The 8,777-nt window shown below is 43.5% G+C and overlaps 1 protein-coding gene across 2 annotated transcripts in view; it reads left to right on the top strand.

The window, feature by feature from the left end:
- The first annotated feature begins 3,047 nt into the window (after window positions 1-3,047).
- The window catches only part of LOC135370587 (transmembrane protein 47-like), a 47,062-nt gene continuing 41,332 nt past the window's right edge, over window positions 3,048-8,777 (top strand). Inside the window, exon 1 of one of the 2 annotated variants that reach the window (XM_064604358.1) lies at window positions 3,048-3,306. The gene's annotated coding sequence lies outside the window, so the exon portion shown is untranslated. Of the gene's footprint in view, window positions 3,311-8,777 lie in introns of both variants that reach the window. The other variant, XM_064604359.1, reaches the window with a different exon arrangement.

Raw genomic sequence — 8,777 nt, 5'->3', positions numbered from 1 at the left:
CAAGCGCTTAGCTATGCAGATAATCTACGTGCCATCTATGCATAGTTCGCAAAAAAAAAAAAAAAAGTGGTCCCCACGTTTTTGTGTCTCCTGTCACTCATAAGCGTCAAACTAAGCGGCGGAAGTTCAAAGCGGGAAATCCAGGGAGTTCCGTGTGCTTTCTTGCGTGACCGTAACGGCTGTCAACTATTTCCGCAGGAAAATAATTGAAATTTTTTACGGGTGTAGGCGGAAAAATGTTATCGGTTATCGGTTCCTCACTTGCAGTGGATATTTATAAAAGCCTTCAGGCACTTCTTTTTTTTTTTTTTTCTCTTTTTTTTTTTTTTTTGACGGAGCCAAAATGCCGAGGATCTTTCAATATATTTCTGGAACTCGTGAAAAAGTTCGCAGGGTGCTTTCGCTTGGGTCGCGCGCTTTGTTGCAAGCGCTGTTGTTCTTGATGCTCCGGTTTGTGGCTCTTTCATCAAGTCCACGTGTGTCTAATGTGGTGCTTAAAAATGTATTATTATTATTATTATTATTATTATTATTATTATTATTATTATTATTATTATTATTATTATTATTGTGTGTTTTGAATAAAAATTCCATTCCATTCCATTCCATTATTATTATTATTATTATTATTATTATTATTATTATTATTATTATTATTATTATTATTATTATTATTATTATTATTATTATTTACTGTCGCCAGCTGTGCTGTCTGAGGGTTTCCCCTGGGTTTTCCGAAGACTTTCCAGACGAATGTCGGCACAGTTTCCCCTGAAGTCGGCCCAGGGCGCATACTAACCTTTCTGTCCCCCACTCCTTCCTGCTGTCCTCTCTCCATCTGTCCACGTCTGTACGCCGCTCATAGCCACAGTTGCTTCGCGGCGCTAACAAGGAATTAAAATAATAATAATAATAATAATAATAATAATAATAATAATTATTATTATTATTATTATTATTAAGTGAACTTCAACGTAGCATGCTCTTAGCCAACCACCATCACGAATGACACCGTTATGCCCCCTGAATGGTTAGAAACGGGAGGCGTGCGTTTTTTGGGACACTTCTGCAGTTATGTTGATTGTCTCAAAAAGGCGTACACCCTGCGCTTTCCATAAATAAGGAGTGGCATCATTCTTTGTAATAGTTTGCCTCCAGCATGTTATGTGGCGTTGTTCTATTTTTAGAGTGTATATAATCCGTTCCAGATTTATGCATGTGAAAATTATTAAATGGGGGTACTCTATGTTCATAGATACCTGTTTCCGAAGGTACTATATAAAATGAATAATGAAGGAACAGTTAATACTGACACAGCAACGTTGGGTCATCGAGCGCAAGTGCGCTGTAATAAAACCTAACTGCGAAATTTACAAGCTTATAGAAGTAGCAGCCTCTCGTGTCATCCGTGCGAAATTGGAAAGGATTAATTGCGCACAATTGATAATGTATTTTATTCTTTTACGAATCGTATTAATGTAGCAAGCTGGAAAGGATCCAACAGTGGCAACAATACAACGTGTAAATGGGAGATAATTTCAGTGCCGCTGAACATAGCCGTACTGCGGGCTTAATCGTTTCACACGTTCAACTTAACGGCACGAGACAGCTGAATGAGTCGTTCACGTATTTTCTTCGAACTCATTTATGTCAATTCAAATATCAATATTAATTCAATCAATTATTACCAATTCGAATTCAATATCTTCCGTTTTTCTTCTATAATCAAACTCAAACTCGTCTATTCATTTTTTTTTCAATACTCCAATTAGTAGTTAGGCAGCTGACTTATCTCTCCTGGTGTGTCAAGTGGAGCTTTTCAGTAATGAATTGTACATACACCATCCGGCTACACAATAACTGCAGCGCTCCTGCTCCTAGTATACATTTTAATATTACGGTGTTTTGCGATGGTTTATGATAACCACAAAGAAACAAAAACAAACAAAAAGAAGCAGACGACGAAGCAGGAAAGTTGAAATGCGCGATTTTAAGCTGATCGAGTGCATGTATGCTCGAAAACAGAATAAAGTACGCCTTATTCTTTCCCTTTAATGTTTCGAGGAGCAACACAGGGCTGAGTATCACGTTTAGAATCAGTATTTTGTACTCTATTAGTAGTATTTTCATCGACGGACAAAGGCATACGCTATGTACAAGAAAGCCGAGGACCTTTGCGTCCGACCACACAAAGCGTACGCCTTTGTGTGACACTTAGGCAATTAGGTCAAATGTCACAAAAACGTATGTCTCGTCCTTTCCAATAATCAGGAGTGATAACTGTATCACTCTGTGCAACGGTCAGCCTTTGCCGAAGTTATGCGGTGTGAAGTCGGCCCAGGACGCACAGTCTACCTGCGATAGTCCTGACGTTGCCCGCCTAAGCGTGGCAGATGGTAAGATGGGTATCATCCTGTGCAATGGTTGGTGTTCAACCACCCTCACCCATGTTCGTTACCTTTGTCCTTAATGTGCACACACGGAACAGCACACCCATGTCATCGACGATTAGTAAATATGACGAAGTTCTTCCTCCAAATTATTTTAAATTGAAACTGACTCTTCTGGAGCAGCAGCTTCACACGCCGATGTCCAGCGGTGACCGCGATACACGACCCAACCCTGGAAATACTTCCGCTTCTTCTTGTTATGTGCCTCCTCCCGTCTAACTTTACTCATCACTTATGTAGCTACTAACGCTATCATACTTTCACTTTGGTGGTTCAATCGCCATGCGCGCGACACGCGCTGACCGAAACCGAAACTATTTCCTCAGTGATGTTTGCTGCAACGACCGATACATGGCGCCACCCACACTAATATGTCGCGATGCGCTGGAGCGCTTGAAAGTGCGGAAACAATTACAGAACGTTGTTTACTTCGAGTTCAGCACTGCTTGTGCACACCCAGGGTCCCATGACAAATCTGAGGACCGTATTTAGTCATAACAGACAGGGGCAGCGCTAATACGGCGGCATCTCAGCTCACTCGCAGTCCCTCTTCTCTCGTACGTCGTTCTGTTCTGCTACCGAAAGCACTTCAGCATTTCAGCTGGTAACTATGTGTGGCGCATGCGCAGTCGCTTTGAGCAGAACTTCGCCGTACATAGTGATTTGTGATGTGTTTTGGTGCTGTGGTCCTGAATCCTGCGGGGCTTCAACGTTTTGGAGGTATTAGAACCAAGATTCTTACGCAAGCACCGACTGCGTCTCATGGACAGCATTTGGCATTGACGTTGTGCTCCGCGGTGCGAACTTCACTCTGGATTATTTGAAGCCGACATAGCCTGTTCAATCCGCCGAGCAGGTAGGTAAGCCTTTCTTAAAACTGATGCGTAAAGCACCGGACAGTGGTTACAAATCGACATACTGTTCTTTTTACGACTTTTCAAAACACCTGACACCACGCGCGATCAAATTCACGGATAAAAGCAAGCGTTGCATGGACTTAGTGGGTTTCCGTTGATACGTGTAAAACACCGTGCGTGCGATACTGGCTGTGTGAAAACAAGTCCTCGATTAACATTCCTGTTTGCTTGGATGCAAGTTTGAGTTCTTTAGTCTAATCCGCAGTCCGCCTGCAGGCAGTTAAGTGTAGTGTCATGTCCAAAGCGTAACCGAATTCGAAACCGTACACCTGACCTTACATACTTGCTTCCCGGTATCGATTGCTTTAGAACTTTACACCGCTGCTGGTTAAGTATTGTTCGCGAAAGGTGAGCTGTTCAACCTTTCATCCGCATGGGACAATAGGGCTTCTTGATGGACTCGTGTGTGTTGCGATACCTTTCTGTCTGCTGTGACCTAAATTTCACCTCCAGCGGCATACCTTGCCGTGCTCGCAAATAGGAACCACAGTGGTTGTCGGCTGTGAGCCGGCCTGATAGGGCTTGATCCAAAACAAAGTCGTTGTTCTCGTACAAGTATCCGGTCTCTCCTTACGTTTCTCTTTGCAGACGACATGCGTCGACTGTCCTGCATAATTTCTCGTCTGCTTTTAAAAGCTGTGGCGACATTTTTTAAGATTACTATTATTAAAAGTGGTGTTGTTAGCAATGTTAGTTCACGTCTACTGTGTCCTCGCGAGAAAAGTCTGCAGTGCTTTTGCGCCCTATGGACGACTTCGACGACTCCTGCTTTTCGCAGACACACTGACAATAATACATTGCTGGAAAATGGACCGTGGGTGGTGACGACTGCGACAAGAGAATGGGGTCGTGAGTTGCGACAAGGTCGAACTGGCTATTCCAGTACTCCCACGGTGGATTAACGACAAATAAATAAGCAAGTAGTAGAAAGGAGGAGTATAATAGGAGAGGGGACCGATGGGAGTCACCAACTTATCATTGGGGAAACACTTGCTGGGTGATGTCATGAGGAATGACGTGAGGAGGAAAAGTAGATAATGCACAAGAAATCGCTCCTGTACTTGCACTGCAACCACTTCGTAAGGGAGAGGTTTCACAAGTTCGTGCTGTTCGCATTCTGTATTTGTTGCATTCTGAGAGCGTACCGGTCTAATATTTTCCTTAATGTTTCCTTTTCACCTTTTTCTATTTTCGTTTTCGCAATCTAGGGATATTTCTTTTTCATTGCTTTCACGCAGGTTGGATTGTAAGGGAGAGGCAACTGAGTTTCTGACCCTATGAAAGAGTTGAGAGCTTTACGTGATATTCAGCCGTAGCTTGTGCACGGGGGAGGCAGTTTTCGGAGGACCGCGACAACCCAAGTCAGGATCATCCTTGTGCATCAGCGAAGTCCGTGCAGCTCCAGTTAGCCAGAAGGCGTTGTACATTTGTGCCGCCTGAGTTCAGTGAACATTCTTTGTGCGTTGCTTTTAAAAAGCATAGTATATGGACCTTAGTTAGACGTGACCGTGGTGGTCTCTTTAGGGTGTAGCCCATTTTGCGACTGCAGTGTTTTTCATGTTGCACTACATCTTGCATCACTGATGCCAGAGAGCTCGTGAAAACCGCGAATAGTGCAACTCTTTGAACTCACGCATGCGTTACGAAGCAGAAATGGGTCGATTTGTGGAGAACGTATTATATGGGTCGAGGTCTTCCATAGAATTTCACGTCTTTAGCGGGATTGCCGCTGGTCTGTTCTGTGTTGTGATGCTCCAGTACCGCAGTAATTGAAGCAAACGACTCAGGAATCAGGAGCTAGCGATGTCTCGAACAGCGACTGTTTTTCTACTGGCTTGTATATGGGCGGTGATACTAGTACACCGTGAAAGAATCGGTAATTTTCTTGCATGTAGGTGTAGGCAACGAGCACACAAGGCTGAAACGGCAGTGTTTGAACAAGACTCTCGCGTAACTGCTTTTATAAGTAAATATTATTTTTCCCGCGCTACATCTCGTGCACTGTCCGGCGCGCACCCAGGGGTGGAGGGGGTCCGGCGCGCTCCCACTTTGTTTTATGCGCCCTCTTGCGCCGTTTTCGGCCTCACGTGTGCAGCCTCGGAAATATTCGAGTATATTCTGCTTGGAAGAAACGTCGATTCGATCTGAAAGTCGAATGTAGAATTCCGTATTCGATTCTGAAATCGAAACGATTATAGAAATTATTCGCTTCGGTATTCGAAAAAATTCGAATAGTCTCACATGCCTAATTATTTGTGGTGCTGATGTCGGTCGCCGTTAGCTATAACCCCTATAACCCTATCCATCCTACCCTCCGTACGGAACTCCGCATAGAAAGATGTCCATTGTATGAATAGGTGTGCATTGTGGGCATCCCTCCGTATTGTCGGATACAGCTCAGGTAACGCAGAGCGGAAGTGTTGACGACCAAACAAGGGAGGATTTGTGGATACTATGAATACCGCTTTATGTCGTGGGGGGGGGGGGGGATTTCCGGACGCGGAGGTGTGTCGCCAGGGTCATGAACCGGCCAGATATTTGTGTAGATTGAGCGCTGTATTTGAAATACTTCGGTTAGTATCTTACTCAGTACCTTTTCCGAACAGCTGTTTGTACTGTATTTTAAATATGACAGTTTCGTTTTTGGTGAGAAATGTGGATGATCTTTCTCTCTCTCTCTGACGCAGAGCTGCTCACCGTTGTCAACCCTCGATTTATGAACGGTTAATATTCCTGAAAAAAATCGTTCGTAAATATTCATAAATTGAGGTTTGAAATGAGGAAGGGGGAAGTATATTTTGTCCGAGACGGCAACCATTCATAAAAAAAAAGCGGGGGAGGGGGGGAACTCGTAAATTGATGTTTGAATAATGATGATGGTGTGTAGTTAATTAATTGAATTTTGGATATTATTACGAATATGTTAATACGAATATATGAATTATTTGAATATGATTATGAATATTGAAATAACTGAATAATAATTATGGTGTGCAGTTCTTCCGCACATTGGCACCAGGAACAGGGAAAGAACCCTGGTTTCCTTCACGGTCATTTTTTATTTTGGACAGAAGTGACGAGAACTTGAGAACTTCCGGTTCCAGTGGAAGTTGTGTTTCCTCCTGAAGCTTATTTTTAAGAAAGAGAGGAGGGCTGACAGACGGACGTTATAAAAATACAACTCCTCACTACGAGCCAGTGAAGCCTGCGCTTCAAAAAAAAAAAAAAAAAACACACACACACAAAAAAAAACAAGTTTTCCTCCTTGTTTAGCGAAGTTGAAGTATGTTATACCCCAGTCACGTGGGCTACTTTAGTGTCATTTTCGTGAAGTGCACTCGAACCAGGCGAATGTCACTTTCACTATGTACTTGCTACACGGCTAGTAAGTGTCACTTAAGCGATTATGGCAATTACGATAGATAAGAAATAACGGCGGCAAAATTTTTAGCCGTGCGCGACAATACCTTCCTCAGAATGTTTTTCTTTTGATTTTTGAAACACTTCCTGCAAATCTTCTTCCAGCGTTAAACAAATTGGCCTCAAACATGTGCCACTACAAAAAATGGCCGCCGCTGGATTGCTGAGACCGCGAAGTTCTCACAGGCTGTTAACGAGAGTATAATGACATGTTTTTAGGCGCAATGTCACGCTGTACTTAAATAAAATGAACACGCTGTTCAAAATACTTGTTTAAAAAAATATTACGGTGTCGGGGCCCCTCGCTTTTTCTCAATATTTTTATCTGTACCACAACGCCTGCCGTCGAGGCTACGCACTCGGTCAGCCGAAAAGAAGTGAAGTGGGTTTGGGGAACTCGCTTTCTTCCGAGTGTCGTTAAAAGATGTCGTGTGACAGCGCACGAATGACACGAATGACAAGTGCGAGTGTCACTCGTTGAAAGTGGCACTAAATTAGTCCGTCTGAGAGAGGTATTAAATATACATTTTTAAGTATTTACTACTCTACTAGAATTACTTTCATTTCTAAGTATCTGATATCGTGTTTACATTCTCCGGTATTTAGTATCGTATTTTAAATACTAGGGAGTTTCAGGAAACCGTAAGGGCCCTCCGATTGCGACTTCGTATTCGCTCCGAGATCGAACGGTGTCGGCGCGCTGCGGAGAAACGCTGAACTACCGTATAGTGTGGATAGCTTCCTCGCGTCGTCTGCTTTTACACGTTTATTCCGCGTTATCCAGTGCAGTAGGTGGAGCTTTGGGAAACCGAACAGTATCGTACCATCGCAGCACAGGTCATCTTCCGGTGAATATAAAGAAGAATTACCAAAACCATAAACTCCGAGAAACCATAAACTCCGAATACCGGCCGGCGTGTTAACCACACTGAGAAGGGTGACGGTGTCGCTCCCCTATAGGTCGATCTCGTAGCGACAGATATCAGCAACGTGATGTCAGCCACTCCAAGGGAATCGGGCGATTGGCTTATCATGATTTCGGAGATGTTATCGTAAAACTACCTACTACAGTCAAACTCCTTTACAGCGAACACCTTTTTAACGAAAATACCACTTCAGCAAATTTTTTTGCGGTCCCGCTGGAGCCCTATAGGTCCAATAATGGACATCCTTTTTAACGAAAATGCCTTTACTGCGATTTTTTTATTTTTATTTTTTTGCTGTCCCCTGAGTTTCGTTGTAAAGGAGTTTGACTGTATCTTATGCAGGAACAGGCCATACTGCGGGCGTCGCTTTGATATCGCTCCTATAAGGTGAACGGGAAGGTCTTTGAGCACATACTCTATGCACGTACGTCCTATTGCTGCTATATGCACCTTCGGTGACCCCTGCCCGACGCTATAGTAAGACTGGTCTCGGTCTGCATTGTTGTCGGTACTTAGGCTGCATTTTATGGTGCGGTACTCGTATGACCCTTTCGTCGCCCTACGGCTTTTGATGTGCCGCTCAGTCCTTTACTCTCTTGCGGCACCTGTCGTCTTTTTTGTCCGTATAGTGCCGTGGCCGCACTATTTGCTGGCCCCGATGATGTCCGTATGGTCATTGTATAATACAGATGACGCTATTTATAGGGACCTCTTCAGTATGTTGCTCCATAGCTGCCATCAGTACAGAGACATCAAGTGATTTTTCTTGGGGATCGAGTTTCTGCTTTTGACCTCGACGTCTCCCATCAATTATGATGGAAATAAATTAACTCTATCAAATATCCGCGGGCACGTTGTCGCGTGCTTCTTCTTTTTTCATGTATGTCACGGGCTGTCTTTTAGAGCAAAGAAGGAGAGCAAGAAGGAGAAGAAAGGAAAAAAAAAAGATGCTACCGAGGGACCAAGGAAACTTCACTAGAGTAATCGCGTTAATTATGAAGCGGGACTGTTAGGATTAACTATGTTATACAGCTCCTCTTAATATACGGTAGCATAATAAGCTG

The sequence above is a fragment of the Ornithodoros turicata genome, chromosome 10 (genome assembly GCF_037126465.1).
Source record: "Ornithodoros turicata isolate Travis chromosome 10, ASM3712646v1, whole genome shotgun sequence".
NCBI classification, from domain to species: Eukaryota; Metazoa; Arthropoda; class Arachnida; order Ixodida; family Argasidae; genus Ornithodoros; species Ornithodoros turicata.
The sequence above is the reverse complement of the archived record's forward strand: the minus strand, read 5'-3'. Positions and strand labels throughout refer to the sequence as shown.